Below are 16,392 nucleotides of genomic sequence, written 5' to 3'. Positions count from 1 at the left end.
TTTAAGTGCCTCAGCATATGTGGGACTGTGAAAAAATGACTCAAAATATCACCGTCACCACAGTGACTCAAAAACACGAAAGAGTTTTTATGAAACATTTTTAGTTTTTATATGTGGGACTATGTGTCTGCTTTGAATTGTATGTGATTGGTGCAGTGTGTGTACTACTGACAACATTATTGACATTTAGAGTGCTTTTATGTGAGAGCTTTGCCTTCAGTGACATTGTATAAATACATCTCTCACATACCATATCAGCTTATTTGAGAATTAACTGTTTGTCAGTAAATATGAGGCAATTTCTACATTGCCTAAGTATGCCCACATCCACCAAGCTGGTAACAAAGATAGTGGGAAAGTTCATCGCTATGGCAACAGACCCTTTTTATTTATTAGACACTTGGAGTGAGAATATAAAGCAATGTCAGGAGTATCAAGTTTGTAACTCTGGGGGCAGTGCTTGTCACTGCAAACTAGTTGTCCTGTGTGCAACTAGGTATCAGTGAAATTTCAATAGTGCTTTTATAGGAAAATGCCCACTCAAGGTGTCTGTGGCTATACAAGGCACTACCAAACCCATGAGAGGAAACCAATAAGTAGAGCCTGATGATTTATGGATAAGTATTTAGGCAGCTATTCTGAGGTAAGAAGCAAATCAAGCAATACTTGCTGAAAAGAAAGAAATTAGCTTTTCAAGAATGATGAAAAGAAGGAGGTCACCTGAATGGCTACTGCCTGACTACTGCTAGTGGAGGTCTCACCACAGCTTTACTCTGCTGGGATACAACATTCCTTTGCTTCTTCTCTCACCAGAAGCAAAACAGTATCACCAATTCCAAGATGTGAAGAAGATCACAGCCTGTTTGATGATCCACAGTCTTGTCCTATATGATGTAAGGGTCTGTAGGCTTGTAGCCTTTTCCTGGTAGATGCCAATAATCAGTGGTCTTGGAGTATATGTTGCAGATTTTAAAGGTAAATTGGAAAAATGGGTTAATATCCTAAGTGCTGCAGTGTGCACTTAGCAGTTAGATATGAAAGAGGGGATAACTTAAGCTTTAGCTATCTAAGTGGTGACGTACTAATTTTGAAGGAGCAAGATAGATTAAAAGGGGTGTGCACTTTGTATTCCGGTTCCATGGAATACAGAGGGATGGCCAATAAATTTAAATAGTTGAATGGGAGTGATTTCACAAAATGCTAATTTTGTGCTTATAGATAATAGCCAATGAAAGAGGAGAGGGAATGAGATACATGGTCAAATTGATATAAGGGGCAGGTAACTAGAAAGACTCACAAGTGAAACAGCAGTGGTCTCTCTCTTAGTTTAAATATGCAATTAAAAACAGAACACAAATAAAACACAGTGCAAAGAAAATGAATCGCAGTGTATAAAACAAAAAAGGTAATAATGCAATACAAAATACAAGAAAGCAAAAACAAATTGACATTTCCCTCACAGCAAGTTGTGGCAGAGTCCGGGTGAGCTTTTCTAGTATGAAGGCACTGGTGGATGATCCTACTATAAGGGAGACCAGAAACAAAAATCAGGTGGTAAATGGGGTCTCTAAATAAAAAAAAAAAATCAGCATTCCCCCATTTTAATCAGACTACATTGTTCTTTTATAAAGTAGACAAAAAAGGGAAAACACAGTGAAGTTTCTATTAATGCCTCAAGTTTATTGAAAGACATTACTAAACTTGGCCCACAGCTATGATTGGGGGCCACCTACAGATAGAAATAACAAAGAACTGGGTCCCAGAGATTTCCTGGATGGGAATTTTCACCTCTACTGTAAGGACTGCACTGCTTGCCACAAATGTCATAAACCTGCCCCCTGTTGAGGTTTTCATTGCCCCTCGTAGTACTACCTGCAAAACATGTTCCCTTTCTAAGAATGGAAATGAGTGGGTCTTTTATTTAAAACTCATCATGAGCTTCAGTCTTGGTGGTCTTAGACCATGCACCTGCTATCCTGAGGCATTGCCACTGAGTACAGCCTCAGCTAGTATCATTGCTTGGGCATTAATGATTATGTTTAGTACACAGGAATTCCTAAAGAAATTCTAACATAAGAGAAAAAAAAATTATGTATAAAGAACTTCATCTTACTCTTGAAATTAAACAATACAGAACTTCAGTACATCATCTCAAATTTGTGGCTTTGTGAAGCATTTTAATAAAACCATGAAAAAATAAATACTGAGATGGGTAGATGAGAAAGATGGAAAAAACTGAGAAACTTTACTTTACTAATTTGTTTGCCACTGGGGAGATAAACCAGTAATATACAAGGTGCTCCTTTATGGGAGGTATCCTGGAAGTCTATTAGGCCTATCAGATGAATCACAGAGGATGCTAAACTTTTCAGAAGTGTTCTAGAAAGGGTGACTAAAATCTATGAAAGACTGCAGCAGATATCACTATCATAAGAGAGCCCATGGGAAAAGTCCAGGTAGAATAGAGAGAAATGTAAGAGGAGTGTTAAACTGAGGGTCTTTAACCTGGAGAAAAGGTGCTAGTCCTTATCACCATAGTAGAAAATGAAATCATTGCCATGTGGCAATGGTCACGTTACGTTATCAAGAAAGTGGAAAGGTAAACTACAAAATTAGACATTCCAAAAAGTGAAAACTGGAAGAGATACATCAAGTTATCATGCTGAAGTACTGGAAAAACTGGGAAGTTAAGACAGCCTGTCTGGAGATGGTATAGTCCCAACTTCCCAGGAATGTTCTAGAGGTGCAGATAACTAAAATATTTTCACTGCATCAACAGTGAACAGTAAAGGGATTTCTTTCAAGGAACAAGAGATGTTTATTTTTCCATTTTACAGAGAGATATTATGATTAGGCATGATACTATTGCATATTCAAGTGAAAAGGTCAGGTTGAAATCTTAATGGATCTCTGAAGAACAAAAAGAGGCTATCAGTATAGACATACAGAAAATATTGAAGCAAACAATGCTGGTGTCCAAACCAGATGGCACTGGTAGGTTTTGTAATCACTTTTGTATACTTAAAAAAACAAAAAAAAAACTTTTGCAAAATTTGACCTCTACCTCATTTCTCAGGTATATGACCTTAAAGAAAGACTGAAAGCATTAGTACCACACCATCCTGTATCTAACAAATGTGTATTAATAAATTAATTTAACAAAAGCATAGCTTTCAACTGTCCAGATTTTCACAGAATGCCCAAATTTTGACTCATATTTTTGGTCCATTTCTCATAAAATTGTAGTTTTTCTGGCAAATCACTGTCAAATCATTGAGGGCCGAAGTCAGAAAATAATGGCAGGCATTTGATTTTCAGATTTACTATCCTTCAGAAAATTTGTGCTAATGCAAAACTCATTCTATCAACTTTCTAAGTTAGTAAGAGCAATATTTAAAAAGTGTCCCTATCTGGGCCTTCATCCCCCCATTATTTGTAGTTTTGTCCTGATTTCTTGCTGTAAGAGGTTGAGAGGTATGAATTATGGGTTATACATAAAATTGCTTTCACCACCCCAAAATGGCATGCTTCAATGTAAGTTATTACCTTTTGGCCTGCGCAAAGGACCAGACATATTCTAAAAACTAATGGATAAAATCTTGAAGCCCCATACTGCGTATGCCATTGCATACTTAGATGACATCATAATCTATAGAGAATATTGAGCAGCACACCCTATGAAGATTCAAGTCATCTTGAATTCCATATGGGTTTTTGGTTTAATAGTTCACCCCTACAAATTAATTATTAGTATTGAAGAGGCCAGTTATTTATGCTACATCATAGCACAGACAGGACATGGTAAAAGCTTTGGCGGGAAAGGCACCACCCAAAGAGAACTGGCACAGGAAAAATAGTAAAACAAGTAAGGGCATACTTAAGTCTTGCCAATTATGGAAATGTGTTCATTCCACACTTTGCAAGCTTGACATGCCATTAGCAGATCTAACTAAAGCAGGAGCCTGCATGCAGGCTCAGTGATCTGATGCAGAAAATGCTTTCATAACTCTAAAGAGTGCTATGTGCACAAACCATGTTACTGACCCCTGCTTTTAGTAAGGAATCCATACTGATGACTGATGCTTCTGAGGAAGAAATGGGCAGTGTTGTCCTAGGAAACTTAAGAACACCCCAACTTTCACTTGACTTGATAGACCTTACCTCAAGACACTAAATATAGTTCAGAATAAGTCATTTCTGCACTACAGTATATATGTGAAGTAGCTATTTAGGTTTATAATAGACTATGCCCCCCACCAAAAGTGGGTAAGCCAGATAAACAGTCTACAAATATCATTATTCAGTAGACACAGACCTAGTTCTAAACATGGCAGTGTAGATCATCTTACCAGACAGCATGCTCTGACCAGAGCCGGATCACAGTCAAATGGTTGCCTAGGCAGGGTAATGGATACCCCCTCCCCCACATTATTTCAGTATCCCATTACTTGGCTATTTCTCTCCAGTTAGAATAAACATTTTTCAAAACTATCAGTGTGCATGGTATTTGCCTCTTTATTCCTACAATAATTACAGATATTTGGATTTATTTTAAAATTTTAATTTCAAATTTTACAGCAGAAACACTAATAGCCATTTGCTAAACAAAACAATACATTCTCACAATGAAAACAGACTTAGAATGAACAACACTAAACTTCTCTACCCTTGAAACTCACATTCACTGAATCTGTACTGAAACCCACATTCATAGAAAATGCATCTAACCAGTGGTGGATTAAGTTTACCTTTGGGCTGTTTTCAAACCACGGGCCACATTAATACATTTTAAGGACTGTGCAAACATACATGTGTTCTTTGATTAACCTTCCTGATTATATTAAATTGGTTTCACTTCATAATCTGGAATTACTGAAATCCCGAATTTCAGTAACCCGAGACTATAAAGTCAAACCATTCACAAAACTGAAACCCACAATCATGAATCACATAATCACGAACATACATACACCGTACACCACATTTCACACACACCATTCCACCCTCAGCAAACAAACCACACAAACCTACACTACAGATAAGCAGGGGGGCAAGCCCCCCTGCACGACCCATGTGGGGGGCTGTGCCCCCCACACACCCCTTACTTATATATACCAACTCCGAGGTCGCACATAACATAAAAAAAAAACCTCACACCACGTCATGCTCCACTCGCTCGCACACAAATACACATCACACATACACAAACACCAACAAATCTAACACTCACACTCACACTTATACCTCCCTACCCTTACCCACACAATCAACGCACAAAAACACTCACAAACACTCACTCACCTGCAATTTCAGGCACCATAACACTACACGTGATGCACCAAAAATGCATAAGGGCGGATTCGAGATATTTGAATTCGCTCTTATCCACTTTCGGCATTCTGGTTTTAGGCTTCATGGTCTCAAATTACTGAAATTCGAGATTTCATTAATTCAAGATTCTGAAGTGTAACCATTAAATTACATTCCTTGTAGAATGCAGCACCACTTGTTACAGTGTGTTATAAATCTGTGGTTTTGAACATTTTTCCAGTAAGAAATTTAACAAAATTTATGAAGCAATAATGACAAACTGCCCATTTCAGAACATTTCAACCATAAGAGGCCACTCAAATTTCTGTTATTACAATCCAAGTAAAACACCACACGAGTACACCAATGAGTGCTCTCACACTACGACAGCTTATATGTAACTGAAAGCAGCGAAATCTTATGTAAGACTAAGGCAGCGGAATGGATACTATTAATCTTGATTTATTAAAATAACGACTAAAAGCAACGTACACGTACAAAAAGAAAAGTCAAAATGTTAAGCGCTTTCACCCAGTGAATCTGGGCTTCTTCAGAACTAAAAGCCTCAAATTTAAAGTAATAGTAACTATAAAACAAATGTCTGTTGCTGATACCAATAAGTATAAACCTAACAAGTACATAGACCGCATTTTAAACAAGTCGTTTCCAGATATAATACCATTATTAATTTCATCATAAAACCCATCGGATCCTATGATAAATATATAAATAAATAAATAAATAACAAAATTTGAGGCTTTTGAATTTTTTGGCGCCAGAAAAGGCTTAAATCACCTGGATTGTATTGACAAGTTTAGTCCTGAAGAAGCCCAGATTCACTGGGTGAAAGCATTTTGACTTTTCTTTTTGTACGTGTACGTTGTTTTTAGTCGTTATTTTAATAAATCAAGATTAATAGTATCCATTCCGCTGCCTTAGTCTTACTCACTTATTGGTGTACTCATGTGGTGTTTTACTTGTTTTTTTGTTGCCATTCATCTTGCTGTTTCAGTTATTACAATCCACTAATATTAATCAATATTCACAATCTCTGTGGATGTTTAAGGCATTTACCTGTCCTTTATTATTAAGGTTCAAGGTTTGACTCTGAGCACTTGACTGAATAATACCCCTAACTCTGGGGCATTACACACACACACACACACAGACACACACACACACACACACACACACACACACACACACACACACACACACACACACACACACACACACACACACACAGTACCTTGATCTGTGCACTCACCAGAACTAACCTGTTTCTGACTGTAGCTTCATCCTGTTGCTCAGTATATCCAGACTGTATCTCCACCAGTCCTTGACTTTGTTCTGTATATCTAGCTACAGTATCCATGTGGTGATTTAGATGTTTCCAGCTTTCTAAATCTCCTAGGTTTAGTGACTTTATTGACATTAGGAAGATGTCCTAATGAGGAATTTTGGGGGGCTTATGTAAAGGAAGTTAGCTGCAAAGTCTTCATGCTTGTTTTGTTTACAAATTCCTCATTTTGTTTTACTTACTGAACATACTTTTTATTTGACTTTTATAGAGAAGCTGGGGTCCCCAGCCAACATGACCTCCACAGAGAGCACTGGTTGTAGGTAGGCAGCTGCCTAATTTGCCGAGTGCTGTATCTGTCTCTGGCTCTGACTATACAGGTTGCTCAGCTTCATGGGTCAGAGCTTGTGAGGCATGTGTAACAGAGCATACAGAATGCTCTATGATCACAGATATAAAACAAGCTTTATCTCAAAGAGAGCATTTGGCCAGTATTCCTTTAAACGGGCAGAGGGGGCTTCCCTTTAAGAGAATGGCTAAAGTTTAGAGCTCAGCAGCCCAGCAATAGGTGTTGACAGATAGTAATCTGGTAGTTTAAAGTACAAGCATCTGAAACAGACATTAGCAAAGAGAGCTTTATATCCAAAGTGTAAAACAAGAGGTTCTTGGGAAAACATTGTTTTGCAAATGGTTGGTGAGGGTAAAAAACTGGACTTTTGTCTTAAAGAGGGCTGTCGTTTTTTGGCAGGAGCTACTTCACACAAGACTTTTCAGAATGTGCTTCACATGCACATGTCAGAAGAGCATGAAAGCTTGTTGAAATAATAGGAATGTTCTTTAGGGAGTACTTTCTAACAACAAGGCACCGTGCTAAGACTTACCAGCGTGCTTTAAAGAATTGTATAAACACTAAATTAAGTGCTGAAGATGGATAAGCACTACCCCCCCCCCCCCCATTCACACACACACTTGAGTGCAGGTACTACATGAAGTAAAAGTCTGCTGTATTTTGCTTTCCTGTCTGGTAAGCTAAAAATATGCATTCTAAGTTTCCATCTTGTTTGTTATCTTAAAATGAACCAAGCCAAACATCTTTTGCAAAGCTGAAGCAAAGCACGTTGATTTTTACTGCTTGGTAATAATTCACCTTGTTATACCATTGCAGGGCTAGCCATCCAGTGTGGTGTAAATCTTGGCTCTTGATGATTCTCACTGTCAAAGTGACACCCCAACCCTCTGTGCCAAAATGGGAAAAAGGGGTTGAGGATGGATGGATATTAGACTATGCCTCACCTGCTGTGACTAAGAGTTATTAGTAACAGCTATGACCCTGTGCACTTCATTGATAAGTAGGTTTTCTGCAGTCCATCAAATTGACTTTTACTGATGGATGCAGCAGATCAATGAATTACACCTCTGTTATGTTCAGCTGAGTAACTGAATTGTTATGTTGCGTGCACTTACACTGATAAGAAGCGGTGTGGTATGTAAATTTTCATGAAACTGGCAGACAGCAGTTTAAGCAAAATTTCCCTTTTCCCACTGTTGTGCTATCTTGGCATTGCTATAATTAAAATTATGGGGGTGAGTAGGGCACAGCCTCTGAGTGGGGAGTGCAGTGGGAAATTACTGATCCTTTGTGGGCTACACAGATAGGCATCTTTAATGTCAGTAAAACACAATCCAAAGAAGCATCTGAAGAAGTGGGATTAATACCTACGAAAGCACTTGTGCTTCCTTTTTGTGGATTAAAACTGTGTTTTTAAACTGGAAACTACAGCCTCTTCATTGGGTCATTTTGGTTTTAATCTTATCTTATTATTATTAATCCTGAGCATACACTCAAAACCACCTATAATAAAAACTTTACCTAATAATTCAGTCAAATAACCAGAAACAATTAAGCTGGTCAGCTCTCAGTCTCAACACATTATATAAAGAAGTCACATCACTGAGACATGGCTTATAGTGGCAATAAGATGCAGTTGCCACAACAATTCCTTAAACTCTAGTTTAATTTTCCTGTTTCCACCTCTGTCAGTTCTACCTACTTTGTCAATGATAAAAAAAATATATATTTTTTTAAAACTCAGACACTTTAATGATTGTTTATAAAGGGTACTAGTCTGTCTTTACTTTTTTATTTCATAAATGTGGTCATATATTCTTTCTTTAAGTAACAAAGTTGTTTTCCCAATATAGTAACTCAGACTGGACGTGCAGCTAGCTAAACAAACAACCACTTTAGATTTACAATTACATTTACCTGGACATGTCAAAGTTCTACCAAACCCCTTTACTGTGATATACACTCCATCAATAATATATCTGCAGTACTTAGAAAAGCCGTACTTCAACATCTTAGAAACTATGACTTATTTATTTTAGGGTTACATATTTGAAAAGGTTTTGGAGTACATTTCAAAAAGTGTTTGCAGAAAAAATGGCTTACTGCTAAATGATACAACATTTTTAATTCAATCAGAGTTTTGAGCACAGCTACAGGGTGATTATTTCACCTACCTTACTTATACGTGATTGGTATTTATGTATTCTAAGCAATAATCATGATAATTTGAAAACATACAAGCCTGTCATACCTCTCAACTTTTTACTGCAAGAAATCTGGGCAAAGCCTAAAATAATGGGGAAACAAAGGCCCAAAAATAGTGACAGACTAAATGTTGCTCTTATAAACTTAGACATTTACTAGAATAACAGTATTTGTGTTAGCACTAATTTTCTTAAAAGAAATTAAGTCTGAAACTCAAATGTATGTCATTATTTAGTGACTTTAATATTCAGTGATTTGCCAGAAAAACATAAATTTTATGAGGAACAGACAAAAAATATAAGGCAAAAATCTGATCATTCTGCAAAAATCTGGACTATTCATTGGTTTCAGGTCTGTAGCAAGGACAATATGTTTTCATTTAAAAGAAAAAAAATAATCAACATACCTCCCTCCACTGCTCCTCAAGCCTGTGCTTCTACCCGATGCATACCACACGATTTCTGGTCCTGTCTTCCTTGCCTGAAAAAAGAAATGCGCAAATATGAATGTGTTATTCCTCAAATAACATAAATATACATTTCCCAGATCATGTACTGGAAAATTTACTTCTGAAGAACATTAGGTAATTACCATGCACATTTTCCAAGATTACACACAAGTTTTACATCTTTGATCAAGGATTGGTGGACATAAAATTCAAACTTGTAATTGTAATGTACATCCATATTTTAATCTTGATACCTACCTGCTTAGCTAATCTATCTTGACTGAAAGCATGTGTTGTGAATGCTGTTAAAAGACTTGGTGATATGACAACACCTGGGTGTGGGATGGTCTACTAATCTGGGTCTCGGGTTACTATTTCAATAAATAAACATATGCTAAGCATATAGGTAAATACTTAACAAAAATTAATTCATGTCAGCACTGTGGTCACAGACATTAACAGTAATGAAAAATATATATTCCTCTGACAGTGCCATTTATCATACAGCTTGTGTTAACAGAAACATAAAAGTTGCTGTACATGATGGAGACAGTTAGGTGTGTGAGAAGGCTAAGACATTCCATGGCAAAGTACTCATCACACGGCAAATACATACATCTTCCCTGTTCTGCATTTCAACTGTTACTCTGCTCATCTCACTCCCTAAAAGGACAAGGATGATGTGGTTGTTGAACTCTTCTTCTTTACCTTTCAGCTGCTACCATTAGGGGTCACCGCAGTGGAAAATCTGTTTCCATTTGTTCCCATCCTCTATATCTTGCTCTGTCACAACAACTACCCACATGTCCTCTCTTAAAATATCCATAAACCTTATCTTAGGCCTTTCTCTTTTCCTCTTATCTGGCAGCTCCATCCTTAGCATCCTTCTCCCAATATACCCAGCATCCCTCCTCAGAACATCTCCAAACCAACACAATATCACTTCTCTGGTTTTGTCTCCAAACTGTCCAACCTGAGCTGACCCTCTAATATACTTGCTTCTAATCCTGTCCATAATTGTCACACACAATGCAAATCTTAACATCTTTAACTCTTCCTCCTCCAGCTCTGACTCCTGTCTTTTTGTCAGTGCCATCATCTCCAAACCATATAACAACGCTGGTCTCTCTACCATCTTGTAGACCCTCCCCTTTCACTCTTACTGGTACCCTTCTGTCACAAATCACTCCTGAAACTCGTCTCCACCCACTTCACCCTGCCTGCACTCTCTTCTTCACCTCTCGTTTACACTAATCTTTACTCTAAACTGTTGATCACAAGTATCATCCACCTTTGACAACTCTACTCCCTGCATCCTCACCATTCCTTTGTCCTACCTCTAATTCACCCACATATATTCTGTATTAGTCCTGCTGAACTTCATTCCTCTCCTCTTTAGAACATATCTCTGCCTCTCCAGGGTCTGCTCAACCTGTTCCTACTCTCACTAAAAATCACAATGTCATACGCAAACATCATAGTCCACGGGGGCTCCTGTCTGGTCTTGTATGTCAACCTGTCCATCACAATTGCAAATAAGAAGGGGCTCAGAGCTGATCCTTGAGCAAATGGGAAAGGGCTCAAAGCTGATCCTTGAGGAAGTAAGTAGGTGCTCAGAGCAAATAGGAAGGGGCTCAGAGATGATCCTTGACTGATGTGGTTGTTGAACTGAATTGAATAATTTATGATAAAGCAAAACTTGATAGCAGATTTCAAAAGAATACCATATTGTAAAAAACTTTGTTAGACATGTAACAGTCTGTAGAAATCTTTACTAACCCTGCAGTTAAAAAGTTGCTGTTAACATAACTTTACGGATAAAGGGCATATTCATAGGAATTTGGCGAATAACTGAATTATTCGTAACCATGCTCAAAATAAATGTTAATATCAACAACTTCAATATTCTTCTCTACAGAACTGTTATGTGTGAAGTAAACCAACACGACAATTTAATGATGTGGATTGGAACCCACAGCATGTGAAAATCTAATCATGCTGGTTGGTTTCCTTACAAGTCAAGCTAAGAGGCAGGACATGCTTCGGAGGTACTGCTTGTGTTTAGTCAAATTCCTCCAGATAACTGATGAATACAAAAACTTCAAGCACATACTGGCCATTACACTATAAAGAAATTACAGCAAACAACACAAATGAAAACTCGCGTGTACGTAGTCAGACAGGCATCCTTTTGGCTTAAAAAAGTGATTGCAAGAATGTTCACTTTATTAGGAGGAATTAATTAAATAAAGTATTTATGAGTTACTAATCAGACACATTCTGCTACAGTAGGCAATACTGTTATAATATAACAGGTAACTATGAAATGTGTAGTCATCAGCTGCCTAAGCACTACAGGTACCAGAGATGCACGATGATGCTCAGTGTGTGAAATAATGTTATTATATGTTAGAAAAAAGTTTAGAATTATGTATATTATAAATATTAATTAAATGAAGACCATGGAAATTGGGCCTATGCTTACATGGAGAGCAAATACCACAACCACTTAATTACCCCGATGATGTATTTGATGATGTGAGGTATTGACAGCTATGCCAGGATAAATAGGGTACTGGATGTGTAATATATGCCAGCATAGCTAGCTGGAATTTTGTAAATTATTACATGTCATTTGTACATCAAACTTACTTGTTTAGATGCTTGTGTTGACAAATGTATTTGTAAAGCTGCTTGAGTTAAAAATGTACCAACAGTGTGTTATGCTGAACAGAAAAAGAAATATACCTGTATGTCAGATTGTATTGCAACTGTAGAAATTAATATATTGTAACAGAGGATACTGGAAGAGAAGAGGTTATCTCTATCTAGATAGCTTTGAAAAATAGTTTGAAATTAAATTACCTGGTAGGCCATAAAAATTGTATCTTACAGTTCTAATTGCAGCCAGAGATGAAATGTCTGTGAAAATAAGGACTAGGAATCCTTGTTGTAGTGTGTGTTGCAATGAACTAATTGCTATGCTGGAAGGGTGGAACTGTTGAAATGATTTTATGGCTTCCAGATGCTATAACACACCTTAGCAAAGCTCTATATGTATGGTAACACATATGTGTGTGATTCTGGTTCAGTTTCTAGTAATGGGGGTAGTATGGGAACCAGAAGTCAGATGACCAGATGTGTGTGATGTCATTCTGCAATCCAAGACTGAAATGATGTTTTCATACTGGATGAGACTGAAGTCTCATTGCAGTCTGTTTTTGTAACCTGACAAAGAAGGATCTCTCACCTACTTCATCTTGTATTCCTTTAGTAAGTAAAAAGGGAATTGTAATTCTTGAGATCAGTCAGGAAAATATAGTGAGATTAGTTAAGTACTGTTTTTGTGTATCTATGTGAATCCATTCGTTTGTGTTATTTTAATATTTCATGTGATTGTAATTCTGGTGTTTATTGCAAATAAATATTTAGTATTTTCATGTTCTTTTTTTATTTCCCCACCAGCAAGATAGCCCAGGAATGAAAAAATTCAGGCCAAGAAGAACTTCCAGTAGTTTAATAAAACACAGCAAAATTGACAAGATTGAGCGCTTTCATATAAAAATAAATCTTGTCAATTTCACTGTGTTTTATTAAACTACTGGACACTCTTCTTGGCCTGCATTTTTCATTCATGGACTATCTTGCTGGTGGTGGAATTTTTGCTGGATTTTATCTTTGTTATTTTGGTAGCCTTCTTTTATTATTTATTTATTATTAAATATATTTAAACTTTTTATTGTGGCAGGTCCTTTAGAGAATATTTTAACCTTTTATTTATTTGGCGACACTGTGATCACTCCTGATAGCCTTGCAAAATTGGTCATACACTACCATTTCTATTAATATTAATTTCACTCAGTATAACTGAGTATCCTTGTAACAGCCTTACAGTAGATGGCTTTGGATTGTCTGCTGGCAATAACTACCTTATTGTCCAGGCAAAGGGTAGCAGAGTGAGTAAATCTGTGCCAGCCTTTCCCAGGTGTGTGTGTGTGTGTGTGTGTGTGTGTGTGTGTGTGTGTGTGTGTGTGTGTGTGTGTGTGTGTGTGTGTGTGTGCAAATCATATTTCAAAGAGTGTGTGTAAGCTACTTGAAGCAGGGAAAAGAGCACTGGTTTCACACAGAGGGTGTTGGAGGACTTGGCTTGGACACTTGGCTGAGGGCTGAACTCTACAGCTCGGCCAGTGGGGAGTCTTATTGAGGGCATGGAGAGAGAGAGGGAAAGAAACTCAGTCCTCGGACTAAGTGCATTCCCTGTGTGCTGTTAAGGGAAATTGTGCTTGATACAGACACCTACATCTGTAAATACTGTGTATATCTATATTTGTTCCAAGTGAATGTTCCTCACTGGTGTCAGTGGTGAGGATACAGGCTCCTTGATTACTGGCCTGGCATGGGGGATGTCACAAGTTAATTAACAGAACAGCTGCTTAATGATTATAAAAGCCATCTATCTTATGTATTTTGGACATGGCTATATCTCTACATTATTATATCTTTAAATTTCATAGGAATGCTCAGCTATACACAATATAGTGATACTTACTGTAGAGATCCAATGGCTGTCTTCGCACTGCAGCAACCCTCCAATGAAACTCCTGTGTGTCACTCAGATGCAGGTCATCATAGCAATGGCAAATCTGCACTCCAATCAAATAGATCCCCATGCATCTTCAGTGGTCACTCACAATACAGTCCCAGATGTTGATCATCGCAAAGTTCCTTGGCCTGGCTGTCATCCAGTGCTCCACTCCAGCATAAAAAGTCAGCATTTAGGTGGTGCACGGACACATCATGGCCTCCTAGGAGTAGCCACCTAGCTATTCCAATTTAAAATGTAGGATAAATGCAAAAATTAAAATATGTTCACTGAGATCCCACTCAAATCACAGGTATCAATGGCCTGAATGTGTAAAAATGCCAAAATCAATACTTAAAAGGGATGCTGATGTCATGTTATCAGATCAGTGGAAGATAACAGGCAAGAGTAATGCATGGTAATTTTTATCAATACCTATTAGATACTTGCACAGTGCACCAGGGTGTTAAGCCGAATGTAGACAGTTTACGCGGATGTCCACAAATAGGATTCCAAAACCTAGAATTTTAATGAACCTCATTAATTATTTATAGTGCAAATGGTACTTAAGCATGTGTGCACATTAGGTGCTCTTACTTTCAGTGTTACCTGACTCAGAGTTAGCTGATAAGATAAACTGGCACCTGCTAGCATTTGTGTTTAGGGGAAAATTGCATCTGTTAAGTTTACTCATTCTCAAAGGTACCTGTTTTATATTTATTTTTCTTAAAAATGTGTGCTTTAAGAGAAATGTTTGAAACTTACTGAAGTGATATTTGATTGTATTGCCATTTTCATTAAGGACATGCAGTCATTTCCCATATGCAGCTGTACAGACAGATTTGCATTGCAAATGTGAACAGTACATCAGGACAGATTTGCGGATTTTCCATGTTTCTTGCCAATAATTCCATACACTCTCTGGTGTAAGCATGGAGACCCATGGATTCCAACATTATCTGTAGGTATTATGTTATTTTGCTGCTACAGATACTTCTTCATTTATGCTTCTTAACAAGAGTCTTAAAACTATGTTCTTTTGCTGTTACAGATATTTATTCGTTGATGGTTCTTAACAAAAGTCTTACATCTACTGGCTCAAAATACAAAGGATCCATACTCTCTGTGGTCTGCCTATGGATCCTTAGGTTTTCTGATGCTTTCTGTAAGTTGTTCAATTTTTAGTTTGTGTATTATTTTAGTGTGAAATGCTTGCAGACTCATGTGGCATGATGCTGTTGTCTTTGGACCTTTACTCAACAGATATGTAGTGTAAAGGGTCATGATTCCACAGACTGCCTCTAAAGATATTGCAAGTTATAATGATTTTACAACTGTATGCAGGCATTGTTGTTACTTTTAATATGTCACACACAGTGTTTTACAGGCTTTTACATTGCACAGGAATGCATACTGTTTATGGTGACATATACTTTTCACATAACCATCTGCATAACCAGGATCCCACAGGAATATGAATCACCAAACCATCATCTATGTCTACATTTTTACTAACCTTAAGTTTAACAAATATTTAACACTACATGTTTTTCTCTCTCTTAACACAATTATATCAATTTCTCCAAACTGTCATTTATGTTTCAAGTGTTGTGAATGGAAAACATCCTAATGTAAATTATTATATCTCAAACAAATAGGACACAAAGGTATGATGTTCAGTAATTTTGATTGTCTACATATACGTTTTATTACTTAAACTTTGTACAATGGAGCTTTTCTCCTTGGGCCTCCTCTGAAAAGGGGTGAGTGGCCCAGTCAGACTTTCCTGGTCACCAAATGTCAATAAATAAGTCAATAAATAAATGTTCATCTCACTGTCTTTCAAATGGAAAACCATCCTAGTGGTGACAATTTATCCCCACAAGAAAATGACATTATACTAGATGCTCTGTGCCAACATGGACTGAGACTCCTTACACATGCAGGGAATACAGTTTGGAGAAATGAAGCATGAACTGTCCTCACCAACATGATTAATGCAGTTGGAAGTCACAACAGATCCATGAGGTCAGTTGACAACACTGCTCAGACATGATCCTCCATACAGACAACAGTTTAAGATGATATGACAGATAAAGGGATGCCATGGGTGGTGGACCACCATTGACCCCTCTGATGAAATAACAATATTTCTGGCCTCCCTGCATATAGTGAGAGAGAAATTAGATATAACTGGG

The 16,392-nt window shown here is 37.4% G+C and overlaps 1 long non-coding RNA gene across 1 annotated transcript in view; it reads right to left on the bottom strand.

Annotated features, from left to right (window-relative positions):
• The window catches only part of LOC122800046, a 593,061-nt gene that overhangs the window by 269,104 nt on the left and 307,565 nt on the right, over positions 1-16,392 (bottom strand). The window contains exon 2 of the long non-coding RNA XR_006364524.1: positions 9,571-9,644. This is a non-coding gene — a long non-coding RNA (uncharacterized LOC122800046). The remainder of the gene's footprint in view (positions 1-9,570; positions 9,645-16,392) is intronic.

The sequence above is a fragment of the Protopterus annectens genome, chromosome 4.part0, assembly GCF_019279795.1.
Source record: "Protopterus annectens isolate FY-2018-M chromosome 4.part0, PAN1.0, whole genome shotgun sequence".
NCBI lineage: Eukaryota > Metazoa > Chordata > Ceratodontiformes > Protopteridae > Protopterus > Protopterus annectens.
Note: the sequence above shows the minus strand (reverse complement) of the source record. Positions and strands in the feature narration are given on the sequence as shown.